Source organism: Phocoena phocoena, chromosome 19 (assembly GCF_963924675.1).
Source record: "Phocoena phocoena chromosome 19, mPhoPho1.1, whole genome shotgun sequence".
Taxonomy (NCBI): Eukaryota; Metazoa; Chordata; class Mammalia; order Artiodactyla; family Phocoenidae; genus Phocoena; species Phocoena phocoena.
In genome coordinates, this window is record NC_089237.1 from 55,595,845 (window position 1) to 55,623,704 (window position 27,860).

Below are 27,860 nucleotides of genomic sequence, written 5' to 3' on the forward strand. Positions count from 1 at the left end.
GATTGACATGTCTTCATACTCACTGATTCTTTCCTAGGCTGTGTCCAGTCTATTGAGGCGCCCATCAAAGAGATTCTTCATTCTGGTACAGTGTTTTTGATTTCTATCATTTCCTTTTGTTTCTTAATGTTTCCGTCTGTGTATTAATTTATTGATATTAATCACAATTATCTTAAATTCTCGGTCTGATCATTCCAAATTCTGTTTCTGTACCTTAGTCTGGTTCTGATGCTTGTGTAGTGTCTTCATGCTGTGTTTTTTCTTGATTTTTAGCATGTCAAGTAATTTTTATGTTGAAAGCTAGACTGATAATATGAATGGAGATAATAGGAACAGAAGCAAGTAGGTTTTTAGTGTAAAGTGTTAAGTTAATCCGGCTACATACTGAGCTGTTAATGATTGCTGTACCCTCAGATGCTAGAGGTTTCAATCTCCTCCTCTAGGTTCTTGTTTTTGTCTCTCCTGTTGACTTTGGGCTTTCCTAAGAACTCTTACTTAGATAGACTATGTGTCTTGCAGCTCTTTTAGTTGTGACCCACTGCTATTATACCAGAGCCCGATTGGCGTGGTGTCACAATGTGGGTGAAGGAAAGTGTTCTATGATGCTATGATTAAATTCCATCCTTCTGGTGTGCTTCCGTCCTTAGGCTGTGATCTTTAGTGTCATGGTTTTTTCTAGCTTCTTCCCTCCTCCCTGAGGCTAGAGTGGCAGGAATGCCCACGCCCACGTGGGATTAGGCTCTGGTAAAGTCTTTCCCTTTGAGATTGAGCCTTTGTTATAAAGACTGCTTGGGTTTATTGGACAATAGTTACTCTTTCCCTCTCCCTGCCTGGGACACCAAAGGGGCTCTTTTATGACTCTTCATTCTGGACTGTGACTCTTAGAATGTGTCTCTCCAGATTCGGGGGTTTTCTCTGTGACCTCAGCTCTCTGAGAGAGTCCATAAAAGTCCATGAAAAGGCATCAGTTTTCAGCTTATCCAGGTTTTTCTTGTAAGGATGGGAGTGACAACATTCAAGTTCTTTCTGTGTCAGTGCTGAAGTTGGAAGCTTTTAACGCTTTGAATCACTTCTGATTCTCATGTGTTCCATATTACTCCCATTTATGCCCTGATTATTCTTTATCCAGGGATTCCTAGGCATCTCCTAACTTCCCATTCTGCCACAAACCTCTTATTTTTCCTGACATCCAAAACATCACTTCCATTATGTCATTGTCCTGCTCATCAGCTGTCAGTGACGATGGATTACTTACTTACACAAATCAAAAGTGTTTATATTGACATTCAAGGCTGTTTGCAGTATTTGTCCATAACTTTCCTTTGGCTGCTTTCCAACAAGAAAGCAATGGTTCAGGTTAGGAATACTGTCTCATTATCCTCCTAACCCAGGTACATTGATGTCTGGAATATTCGATAGACTTTGTCAAGTAAGTTCTCCATTTAAAAAACAATTCAGATACTTTATTAAGTTCCATATTCTCTGTGAAACATTTTCCTATTACTCTTTGTGCCATACATTTTTACATGGATGGAAAAAATAATGTGCCTAGAAGAGACTGCAGAAGACTTCTGATCCATTGGATAGATGAAGAAACTAATGGGCTGAGTTGAAGGGGCTTTTTCAAGGACACACAGCTAGTTAAGGTCAGAACTGAACTTAAAACCCACCTCCCATTTTCTTTCCTCAATTTCTGGTCTCCTGGAGTAGTGATTATCAAATGTCAGGGGACATATAGTCTCCAGGGAATTAGTCTTTGGTGGGTTTTTTTTTTAATGTTTCTGGGACACACCCCTGAGATTCTGACTCAGTAGGCTAGAGTTGGGGCTCAGGAAACTGTATTTAGAGCAAAGGATTCTGAAGCTGGTGGTTCAATAATTCACTCTGAAAAACACCTTCATAGAGGACATTTACAGAATATAGAACAGTGGTCAGCATTCAGAGTGCCTGGGTGACCGAACCGGTAAAAGCAGAGAGCTAGAGGAAGCAGTGTCCGTCTGGCTCTGTTAGGTTTTCCCAGAAATTAAAAAGTTCTGCTGTTGAACTTCTGGGCCTTCAACTACAAACAAAAATCTTGATAGCTTTCTTAAACATGCTCAGCATTAGTCATCAGGGAAGTGGGAAAATGGCTCAGTGTAATTCAATATTGCCTCAAAATGTATTTATTCATTATTATAGATAAACTTCTGCCCTCACCTTCCACTTAGGTTGAGGTGAGATATATACTTACTGAGAAATTCTGGGAAATACTGAAAAATATAGGACTACCCAAGATACTGTTTATTGAACTTGCTCTGTGACAGTGCACTATGGCTCTTTATTATGAATTATCTCGTTTGATTCTTATAATTACTCCTGACATAGATTTTTACATTTTAATTATGTTTTAAAATTTTCATTTTATAGCTGAAAAAGTGAAACTTAGAGAGGTTAAGTGACTTGCCCAAGGATACACAGCAAGTGAACAGCAAAGTCAGGATTTAAATACTGCAGGTCATATTCTGAAGCCTATGTAGGCTTTTAAACACTAGACTCTATTCTGTGAAAATCCCATCGGTGCCAATTGTGTTGAGCACAGGCAAACCCTGTTAGTTCTCTGTGCAGGTCCTTCCAGCCGTTTAGGGGGCATATGAGTATAATATTGAAAACTCTGCTCTTTGGAGACAAAATGAGCTTGGTTCAATTTCTGGTTTTGACACTAACCGTATGAATTTGAGTACGATTTTTAAAAAATATTTCTCTAGTCTCAGTTCTCCCAGCTGTAAAATGGTGAGAATAATATTTAATACGGCTGAGGACAATTTAATAAGATAATGGTTGTGAAGCACTTAGCACTGTGCCTAGCTTATTCTAAGCACTCAGTAAATGTTATTATAAATATACATATGATTTAAATTTTATATATTTAAAATTTGCAGTCATACTGAAAATTATTATGTGCTATGTATTCTGCTTACATTTATGATCTAGTCCAGACAAGTGCCCCAATGTCTGTATTGCCCACACCCGTCTTGGGAAAATCCATCCTACGCGTTGACCCTAATATTTAGATCACTCCTCCACCCCTCACCCCTACTGATTAGAACTGGGGAAGGCATCTGATACAAGGAGGGACAATATGGACAAATAGAAAAGACAACTGAGAAATGCCAAAAAACCTGACCAGGATCCGCAATGAAAGAACAAAACTGTTGTGAGACCAGGACAGCCATGGGGAATAACTACTAAAGCCAGAAGGGAAGAGGGGGGGCCAAAGAGGATGGAGAAAGAGAGGGAGGGAGGGAGGGAGGGAGGGAGGGAGGGAGAGAGAGAGAGAGAGACAGAGAGACAGAGAGAGAGAGAGAAGGAGGGAGGAAGAACATGAGTCCCAAAGCTTTATCTGCTTCCAGCTCAGATTCCATCCATTTCCAGAAAGATCTCAAGGGGATTTTACTTGGAATTTCCAACATAATTCTTGAGTTGGAGCAATAAACATTCAGAAATCACTAAAAATGAGTAATGAAGAAGGTCTTTCCCTGTCAGTTAGAAGGTATGCATTAAAAGAGTGAGATAGCGTATCTGCAGACAGACTGATGGATGGGGCAGCACGTGAAGTCCCGAAACAGATTATGAGCACAGGAAAATTATTACGTAATAAAGGTGGCATTTAATTCAATGGGGAAGGGATGGATCTGCCAATACCTGATACTGAAGTAAATTGGCTCACCAATTTGAAAAACGCAAAGCCAGCTCTTTCTTCACTTCTTTTACCAGCATAAATTCCAGAAGGGTTAATGATTTAGACTTAGAAAAGAAAACCATACAAGCTTAATATGAAAAGACGGGGTTATTTACATAATCTAGGGCAGCTGAAGAGTTTTCTGTGGACAATATTAATGGTATCGATCATAAAGGAAAATACAGTAGATTTAACTACATACATATAAAACATTTGCATGTAAAAAAGTTTTAACCAATAAAAACTAATTAAAAATTGGAAAAATGTTGCAACATACATAACTAACAAAGGATTCAACCTCTTAATATGTAAAGGACTCATAAATAGCTAAGAAAATATATTGGAAAAACGAGAAATGGATACTATATATGCAACGTGGTCTGCTTTTTGTGATCTACACATGTATATGTGTGTATTTATATGTATAAACATGCTTTTTGTAAAAATAATGTCTTTCTGTTAAAAAAGAAAATTAACATATTAGTTAAATAAAAATAACTGAAGAGATCTACCCCAAATTGTAAAAGAATCATAGGATCATGGGTGATTTTTATTTGTTTCTTTTTTATCTTTCTGTATCTTCTGAATTTTTCAGCAATAAATGGATTTTGCTTCTGGAATGAGAAAAAAAATGTGTAGAAATTAGGAGGGTTACGAACAATGGGATGAATTGCCACCTAATTTTGTTCGCTTTCTCTGGCTTTCTCAAGACGCTTTAATTTGAGGGGGAGCAGAGCTTTCAGTACTCTGACTGAAGGCCCTCGGAGTGGTTCCTTGGCCTCTAGGTTCGGATGTTTCACACAGGGGATGCTGTTGTGGGAACCGGGCTTGCTGGCCCAGCCTGCCTCCACAGGGTGTGTTCCTGGGCCCAAACAGAGCACAATGAAGAAAGATGAGAAAACAGCCATAGGCTTATATCCCAATGAAGAGAGAGCATGAGTCCAAGAACTTTCCAGGGCGTTTCCAATTTGACATTTCCTTCTTGACCTTTTAGCTTCTCACTTTGCTTCACATACACTGGCCCAGGGCTAGATTTAGCATTATCGTTAGAAAAAGCCCGTTTCCCCAAGAGCTCAAACTGCAGATCTCTGAACCCAAGAAGGAAGATTCAGAGATAGCCTTGCATGGGGCTGTCTGACACAGAGTGACACAAGCTTGGAATGGTTTCTTCCTGGCTGAGGAGAGTGCGCAGGTGCTCTCCAGGCTTGGACGAGGCTTGGCTATTCAGTGGGCTCTCACCTGTGCAAACGCCGTGATGTAGCAGACCGTTCACGCAGCCTCATAATCACGTCATTCTGCAGTTTCGCTTCATTGGTTTCCCTTGACCTGCCCCCAAACATAAAGAAAAAGATGCTGCTTTGGCTTCTGACACAGATGACTACCTTGACACTCGGGGTGATGTGGATTGTTGTAGGGGTCAGCAAGGAGGCTCAGATCGCTATGGCTTTGAACCTGCCTATTGGTCCAGCGTCGAGCCCCACCACTCCCTGCCCCTGTGTTTCCATCACACACAATCGCTTGGGTCCTCCAAGCGACTCATGTGCTTTGAAACTCTCCGGTCTCTGTCTTGGGACATTGGCCCCACCTCACCTTCTCCCCCTGGTTCATTCCCTAAGCAAACCATGGCTGACCCTTAGCCCTGTTCAGAGACTCTGCGAGCATCCCTTGAGCCAAGACTTCATGTTCCTCTGGCCTGCTTACTCCTCTGGCTCCCCTGTTCCTCACCTGCCACGTAAAACCCAGGTGGCAACACACAGACCAAGCATTTGCACTCAGGCATCAAAACTCCTGGGTTCAGACCTCCGTTGTGATTAGCCAACCTATGTGATTAGCCCTGTGTTAGGCAGTCGACTCACCTCTGCTCTCTCTTCTCTCTTTTGTTAAATGTGGGTGATGATAATGATGCCTAGCTTATAAGCTTGGAGTGAGGTAGTGCCTGTGGATGACTCAGCCTAGTGGGTGGTTACCTAGAAAACAGTCAGTATAACAGTTGGTCAATGTAGTTAGCCAGTATTCTTGTCAGCATACAGCATAGTAAGAACAATTCATATACAAAGAGCTATTCATATTTCTGTCTTGCCAATCTTCCCCCCCCCCCCACTCGCTTTATCTGGCCAGGTTAGCCTATGTATTCCCCAAATATGAACGCTTCCCTGCCTCAGGGCCTTTGCACTAGCTGTTCCCCATGCTTAGAGCATATTTCCCTGACTCTTTCCCTGTGTGTCTGATTTCTGCTCTTTCTTCCTATTTTCAGCTCAGTTACCATCTCCTCCTGAAGGTTTTTGGCCTTATCCTAAGTGAAGTAGGTAACCTTACCTCCTGTTTAATCTCCTGTCACAGTGCTAGTTTATCTCTCCCTAAGTTACTTATTTACTTCCAGATTGCCTGTTCCTCTCACCAGCCTATAAACCCTCTGAGAGTAGAGGCTCATTTTCTTTTCTCTTCGTACCTTCAGCATCTATGCAGTATCTGGCACAATCCTCAGTAAGTATTTGTTGAATGAATAAGTGAATAGATCAATAAATGGGCTAAAGGAACGCGCTTCTCTTACAAAATTTCTCAAATGAAACAGAGAACACGGAGAGGCTTAGCAGGAAATCCAAGTGCTCCTTGACAGTCAGTTGCTAGAAGAGAAGTCTGTCTCCATTTTCCCTTATCAAGACCCACAAAACTATGCAGAGTCCTTTGAGCTTCTTAGAGGGGAAAAGCAATGCATCAATACAAAAGATAATCTTGTTTCTTCCTATGAATTCAAAATAATTTTTGAAAAGGAACAGGCCCTCTCAAAGCATTATGCCCACACAATCTTTCCTTTAAGTAGCAAAAAACCCCAAATAGTTTTAAGATCTCTAATGTAATGCAGATGTAGAGGGTAAGAATTTGATGGTCAATTAATTTAGAAAATATCCAGGGCCTTGCAGAGGTTCAACTTATGGACTTTGAAATTTAACTCATGATTACAACGCCCTTCCCCCTACTACTCTCCCCAGCCCTAGATACAAAAAGAAAGGAACGCTTGTAATATTGCTTATGGAATGTTCTAGAGGGTTAGTTAAGCTGCTCTTCATAAAAACTCTTGGATCAAGTTTTCCTGGCCTTTTCCAGTTGGGACTGTTCCTGAGCATTGAAGTGAAGCAATATTAAACTGGCAGGCTGCTGAGAGCCGATTATTGTGGGGAGTTGAAAGGAAAGAGCTGGCATCTTTGTGCTTCATTAATCTTCGAAGGAAAGAAAGCTCTGGCCACTGGACCAAAGGCCCACATGTCAGAGCTTGATTTCCTGTTCTTCTGGGTTTCGGTTTGAATGTAAAGCAAATGTTTCAGGGAACTCCAGGCGGCTAGAAGGCATGCTCTTCTCTCCTGTGACCAGGACTTGATTTCATGAATTAATATCCAACTCCAAGAAAGCCAAGAGCTGTTGAGGCTAGAGGCAGTATGGTGCTGAGAGCGAGACGGAGGCGCAGTGAGCCATCAATCAGTTAACAAATGGTTATCGAGCTTCCCTGAAACTCTTTTTTTTCCCCGTAGCTGCAAGCTTTAGGGTTAGTTTTTTAATTAGTTTTTATTGGAGTATAGTTGATTTACAATGTTGTGTTAGTTTCAGGTGTACAGCAATGTGAATCAGTTACATACATATATCCACTTTTTTTTTTTAATATACATCTTTATTGGAGTATAATTGCTTCACAATGCTGTGTTAGTTTCTGTTGTACAACAAAGTGAATCAGCCATATGCATACATATATCCCCATATCCCCTCCCTCTTGCATCTCCCTCCCTCCCTCCCTATCCCACCCCTCTAGGTCATCACAAAGCACCGAGCTGATCTCCCGGTGCTATGCTGCTGCTTCCCACTAGCTATCTGTTTTATATTTGGTAGTGTATATATGTCAATGCTACTCTCACTTCACCCCAGCTTCCCCTTTTCCCCACCTCCGTGTCCTCAAGTCCATTCTCTATGTCTGTGTCTTTATTCCTGCCCTGCCACTAGGTTCATCAGTACCATTTTTTTAAGATTCCATATATATGCATTAGCATACAGTATTTGTTTTTCTCTTTCTGACTTACTTCACTCTGTATGACAGACTCTAGGTCCATCCACCTCACCACAAATAATTCAGTTTTGTTTCTTTTTATAGCTGAGTAATATTCCATTGTATATATGTGCCACATCTTCTTTATCCATTCACCTATCATTGGACATTTAGGTTGTTTCCATGTCCTGGCTATTGTAAACAGTGCTGCAACGACTCTTTTTTAGATTCTTTTCCCATGTAGGTAATTACAGAGTATTGAGTAGACTTCCCTGTGCTACACAGTAGGTCCTTATTAGTTATCTATTTTATATATAGTAGTGTGTATATGTTAATCCGAATCTCCCAATTTATCACTTCCCCCCACGATTCCCCTTTGGTAATTGTAAGTTTGATTTTGAGATCTGTGAGTCTGTTTCTGTTTTGTAAATAAGTTCTTTTGTATCATATCATTTTTTAAATTAGATTCCACGTATAAGCGATATCGTATGATTTCATCTTTCTCTGTCTGACCTACTTCACTCAGTATGACAATCTCTAGGTCCATCCACGTTGCTGCAAATGGCACTCTTGAACAAAATAACGTCCTCTTTTTTTCTTTGTATCCAAAGTTCTTCAAACACCCCCCCCAACATTACACTTTCCACCCTTTATTGCATCTGAATACAATATTTTCCTCAAGAGAGAATAAACTACATAACAGCATTTTTTGGTAACTGTTGTATTGAGACATAATTGATGAATCAAACAGTTCATCCATTAAAGTATACAATTTGATGGTTTTGTATTATCCACAGAGTCGTGCAACCATCAACATAATTTTTAAACATTTTTATCACCCCAAAAAGGACCCTCCCATATCCTTTATCTCTGAGTCCATCTAACTCTGTGTCACTCTTCTCCAAACCCTAGGCAATCACTGGCCTACTCTCTGTCTCTAGAGTTTCCAAGTCTGGATATTTCATATAAATAGAATTATACAGTATGTGGTCTTTTGTGACTGGCTGTAATAGCATTTTATGTATGACATTTATCCTTGTGTCAAGCACAAAAAAATGTTCTCAGTAAATACAGGTATTTGAATGAATGATTGTCCTTCTACTATCAATTCACTGCTGTACAGTCACTGTGTGGAAGGAATAAGACATGAATACTGACCACAGGTTATATTCAATCCAGATGATAAGAGAGGATTGATCTAAAATAAGAAAACTAGCTAACTCACTAACTCAATTAAGTGGTACCTAGACTGGAAGAATAAGATGACATATCACAAGGTACTGTTTTAGAGTCAGTTTTAGGACAAAATATCTTAAGTAATACAGAGGTAGTTTGGGATTGATCAAAAAGGGTTATTTATACCTTGTATTCTAGTTTAACTTATCCAAACATTTATCCTGGCCCCTCCACCTATATCTAAATGTCTGTGTATCTATATCATCTATTTCTACCTCTACATCTCAATTTCTGTCAGTATCATCTGTATCATGTTTTTGGAGAAGCATCTCATGAAACTTTAGATTCTTGCAGGCGTTGCCATGGTTTCTTCTCCTGAAAAATGAATATGGAAGCCTACGGTTTGATTGATGAATACTAGGTAACCTCAAATGAAATAACCCTTCCACGCTCCCCATTACTCTTTCCTCCTCTTGTTCCCTGACTGGGTGTTGTCCGAATCTCGTCTTCAATTTGCTTGTTGACAATGTAGCACTGTAGCTTTCTCTGAAGCAGGAGCTCCATTTTCTACAAGCCTTTCCCATGTGGTTAGTCCGTCCTACTTCAGACTCCATGACGTTTTTTATACCAGCCTTCTCTATTTCGATGAAGCCACACAGTCATATTTCCTTCTTCCTAGTTCATGCTCTCGGTCCAGTTAATCATCAAAGTCTGTTAATGTTTGCCATGGACAGTGTTTCATGAGTTATTTATTTTTGCTTGTGCCAAGCTCCCTAGTTGCAAAATGTAGATAAAGATTTCCAACCCCACAAGGGAAACTATGAGGAATAAAAAGCACAGGCATTCAGTTTAGAGAATGCACATTCTTAATCAAGATCCCGGACTCTGGGGTCTGCCTGAGTGTGGCCCTGTGGCCTTGGAGAAGTAACTTAGCTTCTCTGTGTCTTGTAAAATAGGAACATCTTATATGAGTAATAGCATGGGAGGTGGTCAGGGTTAAATGAGGTGATCCGTGTAAAGTGCTTAGAAAGCTGCCTGGAGCAGAGTAAGAACTCAGAAAAGGTGCCTCTTGGTAGATATACATGTTGTGTTTGTTTTGCTTTGGCAGAAGTAGAGGACCCCAAAGTTGCCGTCATGGGCTGTCCTATACCCAGGTAGACTGGCATATAGTCCCACCTGCACTCACCTCGTCATGAATCTACCCAAATGTATGTCTGTGCCTTTGTTTTTGCTCTGGCCAGTAAGAGAGAGGTGGGGCTTGGTGCTTATGAACTTTTCCGAGACTATCAGAGCTGTATGCTAATGAAAAGATAAATATTTATAAGGATTTAATGCTTTCCTTGCTTTAGATTTTTTTTAAGGATACAATTTGAAGCTTGCTATGACATAGTGAGTCCTGACTGATGCTGAATGAGCTTCAACTGGCTACTTTAAACCAACAAACCTGCTTCACCTTGAGCCAATTTCTAACTAAAGGACCAACCTCAAACTTACACAGCCAAGTTAAGACACAACCATGCACTAAATCATCTCATGGCACTGTAGTTACGTCTCACACGGTGCTCTTATTCTTTTTCCATTTTCCTTTTCATTCTTCAGTCTATAAGAGAAGTATGCCTTTTAGTTCCCCACCCTATTCACCATTGGAGTTCTGAGTGATGTTTGATTCTTTTCGAAAGAAGGTGTCGCAGACTCAGGAGCCATGCCCACAAAGGGCTCCAGAAAGGACATGAGCATGGTTCTTTCAAGTGCTCAGCTTCCCAAGGACCCTACACTTAAGATTCGTGAACTCACTTATGCTCATAATATCTGGTATGTTTGATAAAAGAAATCAGAATCATTACCTACCTAAATTGGGGGGAAAAAAACACCCAATGTCATTATCTTTGAATAAAATCAACCTGTATTTATCCTGGTACACAGCCATCTCCAAAATGTATTTTCTTTGGCTGTTGATTTTATGCATGTTCACAAGGAAAATCTAAAAAGCCCATTCAGCAGGAATGCAAATGTGGCTTGGGAAGGAGTGAGAGTTCTTATAAATTTCTCCAAAAAGGGCCAGTTTGCTATTGGATTCTCAGATCCTTCCTCCACTGTGAATATCAGTTACAAATGCAGTGAGGAGCCTCATGGTTTTACCATCTTCTCCGAGCACAAACAGCCAACATCATCACACAGAGATTTGCACAGGCACATTGCAATCGACCAGCCTTTGGCTCTCTCGTGACAAAGAGGCGCCATCCTCTGAAGCAGCAGCACATTTTCTCCCCAGAGGTCTGGGCAGCAAAGAATGCATGTGAAGACCGCGAGGCTGTAGATATCAGACTTCCCCATTCTGTGTTCCAAATGGCAAGGAGGTGGCCATCATTAAAAAGAGATCATCCCTAATAGCATATTTAGAAAATTCAGCCAACAGCCTGCTTTCCTTCTTTAGCCCTCATGAAAGAGTAACATAAACCAGCCCAGCGGCTTTGGAACTACTTTAAAATAATGCCACGTACTCCCCAGCAACAGCCCAAGAAAGAGGATAAGTGTTGATTTAAGACAGCTATCCCCTTTTCTCTTTTCTTTTAATATTTCAATAAGTATTTAGTGGTTTTCTCTTTCTTTTAATATTTCGATAAGTATTTAGTGGTTGTCTGCTATGTACCGGAAACCGGTGAGCAAGATGGCCATCGTACCCACCCTCAGAGAGCTTACAGTCTGGTGGGGGAAACAGAAGGAAAGTGCTACCAAAAGATGCATAAGGGCAAGGGCTGTAGGAGCACACAGAGAAGCATTTGATCTAACTGTGAGGGGGTCAAGGACAGCTGGCTAGAGTAAGTGCACCTAAATGGTGACTTGAAAGATGGAGAGGAGAGAGCCCAGGAAGAAAGAACAGCCCAGGTACAGGAAAGCTTGCGCATGAATATGAACGTGAGACAGGACGTGGCACATTGGAAATACTGGACTATGGGAAAGGGAAAAGAGGGAGCAGGCTCATTAGGTTATATGAAGGCATGTTAAGGAATCTGGGGTCTGTGTGTGTGTGTTGTCAGGGGCTACATGGAAGAGTGAACTTATTAGATTTGTATTTCAGGCAAAGCACTATGACTGCAGCATGCAGAATGGATGGGAGAGTACAGGACTGCAGGCAGGGACTTTTGGGAGGCTGGCACCCAAACCTAGACAGGAAGATGTTGTCTGAACGAAATTAGCAGCAGTTTCATGAACAGATGTAGCAGGGTCCACGGTGTCCAACATCATTGCCAGATGTTAACAGCATCCTAGTTGCAAGAAGATTCCTCTGCAGAGGCTGGATCTATACTGTTGACGGGGCTGCTGAAATCTAGAACACGTGTTACTAGAGATGCGTCACTGTGGATGGTAATGCCCAGTTATCAGCTGAACAGGTCTGCCTTGTGATCCTCTAATGGAAAAAAGTGACAGGTTAGGGTGGCTGAGATTTAGGAGATACCACAGGCATTGAGCTACTTGTTTTTATGCCAATATCACACTTTCCTGAATACTGTAGCTTTAAGACAAATGTCAAAGTTGAGTAGCACTAGCTCTTTTTTTTTTTTTTTTTTTTTTTGCGGTACGTGGGCCTCTCACTGTTGTGGCCTCTCCCGTTGCAGAGCACAGGCTCCGGACGCACAGGCTCAGCGGCCATGGCTCACGGGCCCAGCCGCTTCACGGCATGTGGGATCTTCCCGGACCGGGGCACAAACCTGCGTCCCCTGCATTGGCAGGCAGACCCTCAACCACTGCGCCACCAGGGAAGCCCCTCACTAGCTCTTTTTTTTTTTCAGAATTGTTTTGGTTGCTTTTTGTGTTTCCTGTGGGTTTTAGAGTGATCCTGTGAAGTAAAAAGTACTGCTAGGAGTTTCATTGTGATTCATGGTGGCAAATAATAAGGATTCTAGGTATGCAAAGATTAAGAAAATTTGCCTTTCATGTACCATTCTGAGGAAATTATTTGAGGATTTACACCAGCAAAACTAGGGAGAGATCAAAGAGAGGATATTGTGGAATGCACAAAACGCTGATAGACCCCAGTGGTATCCATGAAGCCTAGAAAGCATCTGGTCTGGATGGTGGCAAGAGGTCAGAGGGTGGTGCATGTCCTCAGGAAGAAAGTGGATTCCATGCAGTATTCGACCACATAGTGGAAAGGCTGAAATGTTTTGAAGATATAATGGGGGCAGATTACATTTTTGAGAAGAAGAAAAGAAAAAAGGAAGGCATTTAGACACTCTGGCAAGGTGAGGAGAAAACTATACAGGAAATCTGTGGTCAGAATGTGAAACGAAATTTGAAAATGGCATTTTAATAAAAGCTATTGTTAGAGCATAAGAAAAGGAAATTTACTTAACTTTGATGCAAGAAGAATTCTACTTTATGTGGTCCTGAGATCATCGTACTGATGCAGTATAGAAAGGAATGTAATGCTTGCGCATGCCTGCAGTGAAGAATAACTAACATATGAGTTTTTAACATGTACCATGGGTTAGTTACATAACCCTCACAACAACCCCAAAAGATGGATATCATTTTCCTCTTTTTCCTCTTCTTAGAGGTAAACAACTAAGATGAGAAGAAGTTAAGTGACTTGTCCAAGATCACAAAGTTAGTAAGTGGTGAAGCAAGATTCTTAAACATCATTATATGCTGTCTGTGTTCAAATATATATATATGTAATATTATACATATATTTAAATACATACACATATATAGTATTTCTGGTTTATGACATTTAGAATCAATTTATGGATAAATCATGGAATGACGTTCTAGAACGGAATGCTAATGCTAGCAATCTCACATGTACAAACACATATATGGCTAGTGGAACTTGATAGGTGGGATGGGGAAGACAAATGACGAGGTAAGGAGGGTAGTATTCTTATCTTGCATAGTGGGTAATAATGAGATGATGTGTAAATTTGATGAACCAGACATAGAGGTATAAGCTTTTGTTTTAAATTAGAAATGCAATCAATAGGAAAAAAAATTAATATCACTTAAATGATAATCACTAATTAAAAAATTAATTAGGGAAAGGAGAAGATGGGAGTTGTACAAGTATACTAAATCTTCATTTCTCATAATGAACCATCTAAAATGGGTAAGTCAAGCAATTCCTGGGTAAATATGTAACTCAGTGATTCTTAACTCTCAAGATGCATCAAAATTACCTATTGGGCATTAAACATAATACCACTGCCTGAGTTCCAACTCAGGCAGTTCCAACTCAGATCAATTAACGCTGGAGAAAGACTAAGTATATGGGGAACTTCAGAAAACTCCTGGCTAATTTTAATGTGAAGTCAGAAATGAGAACCTCTGATTTAAAATAGGAAGATCCACCAGAAGTATCTAAAACAGAAACTGTTAAAAGTGGAGGATGTGGGTTGGGAAAGATTGGAGTGGAAGATTTTGTGCTTTTTAGCATAAACCGTTTGTATAATTAGATTTTTTATTATATGCATAACTAAATTTCATTAAATACCAAAGAAATACATACCAATAATTTTGTAAAATAATATTTAGATGCAGATAATAGATTACAAAGGAACCAGTACAAACAGTATCATCCCAGACTTGTGAGAAATATATCCATTTCACACAAACACGTATGAAAATGTTAACAGTGGTCATCTCAGAGTTTGTCCTCTCATTTATATTTTCTGAATTTCTCTTGAAAGCGTTCTGAATTTCTCTTGAAAGCATTCTCTTGAAAGCGTGGTAGAATCCTATCTTCTTATACTTTCAAAGAAGAAGCAAAACATTTATAACATATCTCAGAGAATATGCCAATGGACCTGCAAGGGTACACATTTCTCAACTTGGGAAATAATTACTTAATGATAGTAAAGTCTCATTCTCTGAAAATATCTTCCTGCTATAAATTATCATTGTAAAACATTTGTTCACAGTAATTATATAATAGAATATCAACATGAGACGCCTGACCTTGGATCCCAAAAGCTAATAAAAATATAACAAATCCCAAGTATCCTGACTCCTAAATCAAGATCCAGGGATCACCAAAAGTTTGCCAAGTAAGTTCTGCCAGCATTAGCCCATCACTCAACCTGAGGGTGTAGAAGAGTTGACATGGAGGAAAACAGGCAAGAAAGTTGCTTCGGAGACAATTGTGAAAATGGTGGCAATTATCCTTTCTCCTTTTCTTTCCCCAATTTGGCAAGGAGGAGGGTGTCTCCCCTGCACCTTAAGGCAAGTAAAAATACTTAAAGACTTGCCTGTGTGTTCTCAGACATTGGAGACACAGAGTCCAGTGTTGTCACGAGCCTGAGAAGATGCAGCTGACAGAAAAGAAGAGAGATGAATGCACTGGGCGGGGCACGCATTTCTACTGGTGGCAGAGGCAACAACACAGGTTTTCCTTGGGATTAGGTATGGATACAATGGAAGGGAGACAACCCTAGGGTTGTCTTTTAAAGGATTTGTATCCAAGAGGATGTCTGGGGTGGAGAATTCCAATAAAGAGCTGGGCTACATGAAGCCCAGGCTACCTAAATCTATGGGAGACCACAGCTGGAAGACCCCAGAGGAGGCTCTGTGGAAGACCAACAAATAATGCCACGCTGGGGAACCAAGCTATGGAATCTGCCCCAGCTAGAGGGCATCAAGACACACCCTACCTGTGCCGTCCAGGTCCTAGGAAAGAACCTCCCCCTTCTTCCCTCCTCCTGGGTCCAGCACTGCAGGGGCCAAGAGCTGCAGCTCAGAAATGTGAGGAGGGGTGGAGCTGGACCCAGTGAAGAAACCCACTACCCGTCCCCACCTCCCCACCCCACCCTCTGTTCTGGGCTCCGGGCCTGAAGCAGCCCAAGCTGAGGGAGGAGAAAAGTTTTAAACATGAATGGAATTCGGGGTTTTAACATTAACTCAGAATGGGAATTATGTGTTTATTAAAAGGGATTGGGTTCTTTATTTTTATGAGAGTGACAGAAAAGAGCCATGTGAGATGAGAGCGAGGGGTAGATTAAGAACTTTTCCACAGAATAAGTTTAATGGAAAGTGGTGTAAAAGAATACGGTGGGTTTCAGCCTACACTCCATTGAGCCCAGTCCGTTCAATTGACAGGATAAATTTCTTGAGTTATTGTTGTTCATTTAAGTTTTTTTTTAAATTAACTTGAGGGTAGTTTTTGTGCACAGAAGAGACCATACAGAAGTTTATTTAGTTTCTAAAATTAATATTAGATACATTACAGTTACAAAGTTAAAACCCTAGTTCTTCCCTATGCTTTTAAATTCTGCTTATAAATGGTATTATTCTCTTAGCAAATTTTAACAGTTGCTTTTAAAGTTCTTTTCATTAATGCTTGGTCTCGATTATAAACTTAACTAATTTAATTCCTTCAAATATTTTAGACCGCATATTTCAATTTGACATGTTTGATTTCCTTAAGTGCTTTAATTGTCTAACTTAACAAACCATTCTTTATAAATCTAATAAGCAAACATAATGAACTTTGAGTCCTCTTAAATGTCCCAATAGAGGATATATACTTGGAAAGATTTAAAACTAAACTCACAAGAGTACATTAAATATCTAACACATTTTAATTTTCAGTTACTGGGCTGTCACTCTAATTGGCCAGATTTTCCTAAACATGAAAAAAGTCCTAAAATACCAAATATTAAAACCCTGGTATTCCTTTTCCTGCACATTTAAAGGCTGAATTCTAACTCTCCTAGGGGTTATGAGATGCTTACCACTAAGGAAGATATTTACCACTTCAAGTAAATATCTGATGTGAATTTTGACAGGCGATTTCTGATGAGTGTGAGATGCATTCAGGACAACTGTTTCAGCCAATTAAGGAGGCTATTATATTATGCCACATATAACATGGGTTGCTTTCTCAGCATGTCTGGGGTTGCAAAAAGAAAAACTTCAGCCAGGATGCTGACTGCATTTTGTCAGCAGCTTTGATGTGATGCATTCTCTTGTATTGGTGATTGTTTATGTCAATGACTCTATAACTCAAAGGAGGTTTTCACATGGCACGAGACCTCTCGATTCATATCTCACACATTACCTAACTCTTTTTTCTACTCACAGACATCTGCAACTTGAACCTAGGTTGATTACCTCATTCGATTTTCTATTTCCTTGGATCTTAAGTTATGTAGGTGTATTTTCTGTCTACCGCTAAACAACTTTGAACTTGATGGAAGCCTGCATTCTTTCATCATTCTGGACCACCCAACTCTTGCAGATATTAAAATGATAACCAATCGCATTTTGAATAAAAATGATAGGGAAAAAAAAGAAAACATGAATGCAGACCTCCATTTCGGACTCTTCTGAAACCAATTCTGTGTTTTTTTCCATTTAACAGTCAGGAAGTAGGCTGCACAAATATTTCTGTTTTAATAGATGAATACATTGGAATATAAAGAGGCTAGACAACTTATCCCAAAACATGTAGATAATAAGGGGCAGAATTAAGACCCAAACCCAGTTCTGATTGCAGGTGTGCTATGCATTCTACTGTAACTCCCTGCCTCTTCTTAAAAGTTCAGCAAAGGCAGACTAAAAGAATAAACATTGAGAGAAAGTTTTCCAATATTTTTTGAACTTCATTAAAAAAAATAGAAAAACAGCTTTTTGAAAAGAGTGTGTATTATCCTTGTGAAGTCTTTCGGACCAATTTCCATTCTTCAGGATCATGTAATGATGATAAATGCTGTAGGAGAAAAATGCCTCTCTTACAAGTCTCATTGATTATCTCTTTCAAGGGGACTCAGTTGGTAATTTGTATAGTCGGGAGCACTGGCATTTTTCTTTGTTACATTTCAAACCTTGTAGAAACTTCTCAAAGCAGAGTCACAGAGGCTTCTGCTAGAAATCCATCCCATGCCACAAGTTGGTGTTGAATGCCACTGCCCCCACTAGGATGGAACAAAAACCTGTAAGACAGTGTCCTATCATAGATCTGATTTTCAGATCTCCCTCACCTTTTTTTTTTAAAGTAGGGGGAACTGTTTATTCATACTAGATCTTATGTAGGAAGCTGATATTTAAAGAGATAAAACCAGGGAGGCTCTAGTTTAAATACAAATTAGAGATCTGAATTCTTTGCCCCTCTACCCTTCCATGAGGGCCCTTAAACGCCTCAGCACCCGTAATGGTTTATGGAGAACAGTTTCAATACTTTTCTCATGGAAAGCGCATGACAGTCTAAGCGCAGCATTCCTCTAAAAAAAAAGAGTCTACAGAGGACACTTCTTAGAAGATTTCTCTCTTGGCCCCAAGGAGGAAGGAACTTGAACACAGTATCTACAGAGGCCGATGTCATTCTGACCACCTCATTACCAGCTAATATGAGAAACAATGCCATTACTGTTCCAGCTATACAGAAGCCTCAAGTGATGTTTGCCAGATGTATGCCATCTCCATCATTTTGTCTAAGGCAAATAGATACATATACATTTGTCAGAGAGTAATTAGTAAGTAAGGCTGCTAGAGCCAGTTCTCTGTGGGAGACATTCTGCCCCCCCGCCCCCCGTTTAATCTCATCCCAAATATGGTCTTTGCAGGTTAGGGGAGTTTATCAAAATCAAGCTTTTCCAGGAAAGGGGGTGAGTCCAGCCATGCCCTATTTCTGCTTTTCCCACCAAATCTTCTTAATGGGCTCCTGGGCATCAGACAGAGAAATAATGAAACAGGAGGAAAATGTGTTCAGGCCAAACTAGTCAGCTCACATTGGCCTTCTGGATACCCAGACTCTGCAGTGCTCCAGTGCTCCATCCGTGTGTGATTTATATTACAGTTACTGATTGCTTCTGCTGCCTCAGAATTATGGAAGCAGACTTGGAAGTCATCAAGAAAGAAGGTAGAGGCTATTATTATGGTGCTTATGCTCTCCAATAGCTTGTGGTTTTCCTTTCACATAAACTTGGGAGTTGAAATGCAAGGCCAAGTGGGAATCATAGCCATAAAAAACACGGGCATCTATTTTATTCCCTCAAACAATTTTGAAGAGTTTTGACTATATTATCCACCCCCAAGCCCCTCCCCCCACAAATTTCAACCCCAAATCCCCTTAAAGATTAACAAGCTGACAAACTTTGCTAATGTCAGGGAGAGGAAAACAGCTCCCTGCTAGCTGCCGGAAATGGACTCCAGACTTCCTCTTTCTTCAGCTGAGGATACTATGTAACTGTTCAAAAATGCGAAGGTTTCTTAAAGCATGATGACTATTACAGGACTGAGAGACAGGCTTCTCCTGGAGCCAGGTAGCAGCATTCAGCCAATGAATCAGACCCCAAACTGGCCTGATGCTCAACAAGGAGATGATTTATTATGGGATACAGAGGCAGCCGGCAGATACAGCTCAGAGGTTGGATAATCCGGACCAGCTGGGTATAGATGGAGACATTTCTCCCTACCCCACCACCCCAATGTCATATGCTCCCTGCAGAACATGGGAGAGCAGAACTTTGAGACGGCAGCTTTCAGATACTCAGTGCACAAAGATGCAGGCTTATCAAGAGCTGGTTTCACTATGTCTTCCTAAATCCAATGTCAGTCCAGAGGAAATATCCCAGCAGGGTTTAGGTTCAGTGGAAATCTGGAAATTGTAAGAAAGTCACAGTAAATATAAAGATTGTTACCTCCTCTGTGTGTGTGTGTGTGTGTGTTAGGGGGAGAAGTGGCTGAGTTCACAGAAAGAGCATCATTTATATTTATCTCAAAAAGTTATTATTTCTACAGCATACAGTACACTTTGGACCACAACAATTGTATTATTTTTGGTTCTGCAGATATACAATAATGTCTTGTATTTACCTATCATAAATATACAAGGTCTTCACTAGCATAGCAATATAACAAATGGCATGTAATATTATTACTCCAGTAAGCAAATACATTCAAATAATATGTAAAGGTTACTCTAAAACACATGAAGCCTCTAGACATAAATTAGAATATGAAAGACAACATTCACGAAATGGTAAAATACACATATTTTCAGAAACATTTCTAGACCGATTTCCATAGGAAATAAATATTATGAAATTTTATTGGGATCTTCCTTTCAGCACTTTAACTGGAACTAAACTCATAAACTGATTAAAAATGGGTCCAGCAATTGTAGCCTGTCATCTCCACCATGTTTCCTTGTTCTCTACTCTCTGCTACCCTCCCCCTCTCTCCTTTCCTGTTTACTACAAGTTCCATGGCAGAAAACTTCCTTTCCTAAACTATACTACAATTTCTATCACAGTCCTACTCTATCCTTTGAGAAAATCTCTCTAAACTGGTTTTTCTTGATTTTTATGATATTATCAGTTAAAATCTAAATTAAACTTTTACAATTAAAATTATATTATAAAGTTCATAAGGAGGGTGGGCAGCTAATTATATAAAGGGACTTATCTAGTAAATTCTTTTGCAGAGAAAATGAGGACTAGGCAGGGCTGAGATCTCTCTTTTATAACATTGAATGCTTGAAGACATTGGAGAAATCTAAAGAATTTTGAGAAGAAAATTTAGTAACCTCCAAATTCCTGGACAAAATGTTATTCATGTATGAAGATAATGGAAAGAGTTTCCAGATATGCAAAAACTCAAAGTATTCAACCCACATATCTATTCAGAAAAATGTTACCCAAAGCCGAACCCAAATGTAATCAGAAACTGTAACAATTTTTAAAAACTCAGACTCTATAATGAGGAAGTAGAATAAAAGACTAGAGGTAAAATTTGAAATTGTTTAAATATATAATTAAGTCAATAAATTTAAAAGGAAGTTGCAAAGCACTATGAAAATTTCATAAGTAATTTTGAAAGACTAAAAGTCTTAAAAATGAGTAAAACAATAATAACCACCTTCTAAAATCTCCTAAACAAAATAGAAAGTGGAAAAGGAAGGAATTTTCTTCTCTGAACTGAAAGGAATCAGTAGATATTATTTCTTAAGGTTGATAATTAAAGAGCTAAAGGATGCAATTTTTTTAAAAAAATCAAAATTAAACTGTAATTGAATTAAAAACAGGTTTTATAATTCCCTAGAGAAAATAAAGAAATTCACATAACCCATATAACAAAAGATAGGGAAAGAAAACCAATATACAAGCATATGGAAGAAAGAATAAAGCAAGATGGCATGTGGACAATAAATGTAAATTGGAAACTAGTTAAACATAAAAAGACAATTGTCTTTTTATGTTTAACATAAAACATACAACCCAGCAGCTTGTAGTATAAAATAGAAGTTAACTGTGTTCTGTTTACAAGAACTCACTGAAAGCAAAGGAAGCTAGAAAAGGATATAAAAACCTATCAGACAAATGCAAGCTAAAAGAAACCAGGTACCACAATATTAATATCACAAAACATAGTATTCAGAATATTAATAGTTAAAAGATAGTAATTGGAAAGAATTCCAAGCCAAAAAATATTGTTTCAGTTGCAACTCTACACTGGGCTCAGTTCCCAATGAAAATGACCAAATCAGTGTATTAGAGAAAATTCTATATCATGGCCAGAACTTATAGAGGGATGTCAGGCACCTAACATTTAGAGAAGCACAGCAATAAATGGTGAGAGCAAGGGCAAACAGAGGGAGGTGTGGTGAGGACTCCCCAACAAGGGAGAATGATCAGACAAGGAGGTGTGGAATTCCTGCTGCAACTGTGTGTAAATGGTATATTAAAAATAACAGGGCTTCCCTGGTGGTGCAGTGGTTGAGGGTCCGCCTGCCGATGCAGGGGATGCGGGTTCATGCCCTGGTCCGGGAGGATCCCACATGCCGCGGAGTGGCTGGGCCCGTGAGCCATGGCTGCTGAGCCTGCGTGTCCAGAGCCTGTGCTCTGCAACGGGAGAGGCCACAGCGGTGAGAGGCCTGCGTACCACACACACAGACAAAAAAAAAAACCACACACCGGGAAAAATGAAACCAATGGAGAATAACTGCTAATCAAAAAGAATTATTTGACACATTACTAAGGTCAGAAGGCAGCAGAACATCTTTAAAGTTCTGAGAAAAATAACCTCCTCAGAATTCTATATTTTTAAAATATCCTTTAAAAATGAGGGTGAAATAAAGACAACTGAAAACTAAGGGAATTTGTTACAAAAGACCTGAACTACAAGATAGACTAAATTATGCTCTTTGGGTTGAAGAGAAATGATACCAGATGCTAAACTGCATGTAGAGGAAGGTAAAAAGAGCACCAGTAATAGTAAGTATGTGGGAAAATAAAAGACGACTGACTATAATTATGTAGAGGTAAAATATATGTCAGTAGCACAGAAGAAAGGGGAAAAATGGAATTGTACTGTTGTAAGTTTCTTACACAGTTTATGGTGGTACAATATTAATTTTAAATAGGCTGTGATGAATTAAGGAAGGACTTTGTAATCCTTAGAGCAAGTACAAAATAACACTAACAACAACAATACAAAAGTATAGCTAAAGAATAAACAAAATGAAATATTAAAAATATTCAGTTGACCCCAAATGACAGGATAAAATGAATATAGAAGAATAAAAAAACAACAGATGGAACAAATAGGGAAAAAAAAAATTTAATAAGATTCAGATTAAACCCAGTCATACCAATACCTACATTAAACGTAAATGGACAAAGAAGTCGAATTAATAGGTAGAAATTATCAGTTTAGATAACAAGCAAGACTCAATTCTGTACTGCCTGCAAGAGATGCATTTTAAGTGTTAAAGAACAGATAGGTTAAACCAAAGGATGGAAGAAAAAAGATTATAATATGCAAACTTTAAGCATATGAGAGCTGGAATGACTATATTAATGTCAAAGTGGATTTCAGATAGGGAATATTACCAGAGATGTATAGGGACAGTTCATCATGATAAATAACATAAATCATCAGGTTGACTTTCTAATCCCGGATGCATATAAATCTAATAACAGTTTTAATGTGGATTATGTCTCAATAAAGATGCTAACAATACACGAAAAAAACCTATATAATAAAATTAAAAGGAAGATAACACAAATATACAATTACAGTTAGAAATTTTAATATTCTCTCCACAGGTATTAAATTTCTCAGCAGTGGATAAGCTAATTAGACAAAAGTCAGCAAGGATGAAGAAGACTGGAAAAGCTTGTTCTAATTGACAATTTAAAAGTACTATATGCGGGCTTCCCTGGTGGCGCAGTGGTTGAGAGTCCGCCTGCCGATGCAGGGGATGCAGGTTCGTTCCCCTGTCCGGGAAGATCCCACATGCCGTGGAGCGGCTGGGCCCGTGAGCCATGGCCACTGAGCCTGTGCGTCCGGAGCCTGTGCCCCGCAATGGGAGAGGCCACAACAGTGAGAGGCCTGCGTAACACAAAAAAAAAAAAAAAAAAAAAAAAAAAGTATGCAACAACTGTTGATTGTACTCTTTTCAAATGCGTATAGGATGCTTATGAAGATAAGCCATATGCTAGGCCATGAAATAAATCTCAATAACTTTTAAAAGATTATAATCATACAAATAACATTTTATGATCCAAGTGGAATTAAATTAGAATTGGTAACAATTAGGTACCCAAGGAAAGTTTCAAAATATTTAGAAATTAAACACACACACTTTTAAGTAATTCATGTGTCACAGAAGAAATCACAAGAGAAATTAGAAAACATTTCAAAGTAAATTACATTACAAACATGACATATCAGTTTGTGGGATGCAGTTAAAGCAGTATTTAAAGAGAAATTTATAGATTTAAATTTTTATATTGGAAGAGAATCAAGATCTAAAACCATGAATCTAGTTCTATCATAAAAAACTATGAAAAGGAGAACAAATTACACCCTAAATAACTTGTAAGAATAAAATAATTAAGACAAAAATCAATAAAATAGAAAAAATACAGAAAATCAACAAACACTTGGTTCTTTGAAAAGATTAAATAATATTAATATAGCCTCTGGGAAGACTAATCAGGAAAAAGTAGAGAAGACACAAATAATATCAGAAATGACAGAGGTGATATTGTTACAGAACCTATGGATATTAAAAAGGATATTATGGGGGAAATTATGAACAACTTTATGCCAGTATTAATGATGACTTAAATGAAATAGACCCATTCTTTTAAAAACACAATTTACCAAAACTGACTCAGGAAGAAATAGAAAATCTGAATAGTTTTAACTCTATTAAAGATATTTAATTAATAATCAAAGACCTTCCCCCCAAAAGAAACTCCATTTGTATCAAACATTTAAGGAAAAAGTAATACCAATCTTACATGAACTCTTAAAAAATAGAGGAGGGAGGAATGCTTCCTAATTCATTTTGTGAGGCCAGCATAATGCAAATACTAAAGCCAGACAAAAGTATTATTAGAAAATAAAAATGCTGAACAATACCACTTATGAACATGAAATAAAAATCTTTAATATTAGCTAATAAAATCAGCAATATATGAAAAGGATAATACCATATGGGTTCACTGTAGGAATGCATAGCCAGTTTAACACTTGAAAATCAATCAATGCAATTAATCACATTAACAGAATAAAGCTAAAAAGCTATCAGGTCATCTCAGTAGACATAAAATAAATTTGTCAAAACACCCATATGTGATTCTTTTTAAGTGCAGCAAACTAGAAATAGATGGAAGCTTCTTCAATATGATAAAGAATATTTTTGAAAAACCTACAGCTAATATCATACTCAATGGTGACACTTTGAACGCTTTCTGCCAAAGATCAGGGATAAGGCAAGGATATCCAACTCATCACTTCTACTCAACATCATATTGGAGGTTTTAACCAGTGCCATAAGGCAAGAAAAATAAAAGGCATACATATTGAATACAAAGAAGTAAAGTTGTCTTTATTCACAAATGAATTTATTGTCTATGTAGAAAATCCTAAAAAAAGGCAACTGCTACAATTGATAAGTAGCAAGGTCACAGGAAACAGTCAATATACTAAAATAAATTATATTTCTACTTACCAGCAACAAAAAATTTGGAAAATAAAATTAAAACATACCATTTATAATTGCCCTAAAATAGAAAGTATTTAGAGGTATCTTTAACAAAATAGATGCAAAACTCGTATACTTAAAATGAGAAGCAATGTTAAAAAATTGAGAGACGTTAAAGAAGACCTAAATAATGGACAGTTATGACTTATTCATTGGTTTGGAAATATCAATATTGTTAAGAAGTTCATTTCCCTCAAAATTATCCATAGATTCATTACAGTGACAATCAGAATCACAGCAGGCTTTTGTGTGTGTGTGTAGAAGTTGACAGGTGATTCTAAAATTTAATGGAATAAAAAAGACCTTTTTTTTTTTTTTTTTTTTTTGCGGTATGCGGGCCTCTCACTGTTGTGGCCTCTCGCGTTGCGGAGCACAGGCTCTGGACGCGCAGGCTCAGCGGCCATGGCTCACGGGCCCAGCCGCTCCGCGGCATGTGGGATCCTCCCAGTCTGGGGCACGAACCTGCGTCCCCTGCATCAGCAGGCAGACTCCCAACCACTGCGCCACCAGGGAAGCCCAAAAAAGACCTTTAATAACCCAAACAAGTCTGAAACAGAAAAAGAGTTGGAGGACTTAAAGTTCCTGAGTTTGAAATGTATTATAAAGTGATAATATTAAAACAGTGTGGTGTTGCTGTAAAAAAGGATAACTAGATCCATGGAACAGGATAGAGTCCAGAAATAGACACTCACGCGGTCAATTGTTTATGACAAGGTACCAAATAATTTCAGTGGGGATAAAAGATCTTTTTAGCAAAGAATGCTGGAATAACTGGCTATTCCTGTGGGGAAAAAATGAACTTTCACATTTTCTTCATACTATACACACAAGTTAGTTTAAAATGGATCATAGACTTAAAACATTAAAGGCAAAACTCTAAAGGTTCTAGCAGAAAATGTAGAATGTCTTTATGACTTTTTGGGGTAAGCAAAGATTTCTTTAAGAAGATGTAGAAAACATTAGCCATAAATAATTTATAATATGAATTCAGCGAAATTAAATCTGCTCGTAAAAAGACACCATCAAGGAAAGCCACAGACTAGGAGAAAATATTCACAATACTTTCATATCACAAAGACATACATAGAATTATTAATTGTTAATAGTAAGACACTCAAACTTAAAAATGGGCAAAAGCCATGAAGAAAACTTCACAAAAGAAGACATATAAGATTATCAGGAAAATACAAATTAAACCTGCAGTGGGATACCACTTTATATCCACTAGAATAATTAATATTAAAATGAATGTCAAACACGTATGTTGGTGAAGAAGTGAAGCAACTGAAACTCTGATGCTTACTGGTGGGGGTGTAAAATGGTAAAACTAATTCAGAAAATGTGTTTTAAGTCATAATCTAACCTGTGACCCAGCAATCTGGCTCTGAGGTATTTACCCAAGAGATGTCAAAACATACGTCCACAAAAAGACTCTACCAGGTCAAGGAACTCTTCCTGCATCTGCTGTTAGTGTTGGTGGCTGATGGCTCACAGCTGCTCCCTCTCAAGAGAACTGTCCTCAGCTGACAGGTGCCGCCTCATTCAAGAAGTTATACCCTCACCTTCAGAAGGGGTCAGCACGACAGATGACTGATACAGGGTAGAGAAGGCAGCCCCCCTCACCTCAAGGGTAATCCAAGACTTGACCTAGGACCTCATCCTTACTCTGCTGCTTCCCTCCCTATAGGTTTCTCCTGAGAGCACTCCTGAAATAAATTATCTCTACCGGGATCCAGGTATCAGGCTCTGCTTCCAGGACCTAACCTGGAGTAAGGGGTCCCAACTCTGAGAATTTCTTGTACAAGAATGTTTATAGAAGTTTTATTTGTATAAACCCAAAACTGGGAGGGGAAAGACCCACAAACGTCCATTACTGCAGACTGGATAAACTGTGGTATATCTTAGAATTGAATGGAGTTCTACGGAGTAGAATAGGGTAGAATTGAATTGGATTGGATTGAATTGAATTGAATTGAATTCCACTCACAGAAATGAATACCACTCAGCCATCAAAATGAATGAACTGCTGATACACACAACAGCATGGATGATTCTCAGAGACAAAAACACTGCAACAAATCAGTGTTTCATAGGACATAAGGTTAGTCCACAGCTGGGAAATGTATCAATTTAATGCCCCCAAAAGAAAAGTTTTTGTGATCATCTCAATAGTTTCCATGTATATTCGTGATTAAAAATGCACTGGTAAAATAAGAATAGGTGATACTGAATTCTTCTCTCTTCTTCCTTCCTGATGAATATATATATGTGTATATAATGTATATGTTCCATTAATTGTATTTGTGGTCTGGCTAAGTTTTCAACTTTTTCTTTTTTATTGAAGTATAGTTGATTTACAATGTTGTGTTAGTTTCAGGTGTACAGCACAGTGATTCATTTATATATATGTATTCTTTTTCAGATTCTTTTCCCTTATAGGTTACTACAAGATATTTACAGTTCCTTGTGCTATGCAGTAGGTCCTTGTTGGTTATCTATTTTATATACCCCTCTCCCATCCCTTTCCCCTTTGGTAACCATAAGTTTGTTATCTATGTTCCAACTTTTTCTTGAGTAAATTTTCATAATGTATGTTTTTTTCCACACATCTGTTTCATTGAGCTTTACTTTTTCTTCAGTATGAGTGTTCCACTCATACTCTTTCAGCATATTATCCATTTGATTTGATTTTAATATTTAAAATCTTTTCTATATTTATTCCTATGGTTACTTCCTCTTTCTTACTAGTAATTCTATTTCTCTTTTTTTGGTTTTTGATTAGAATAAGCAGAGCTTTACCAATTTTATTTACTTTTTTAAAGAACAAGACTTAAATTATTGATTTTATTTCCTTTTTAAAAAAATTATTTTTCTGATTTTATATTTATTAATTTCTTTCTCCTGCATTTTGTAGTTTCAGTGCCCGATTTCCATCTTATTGA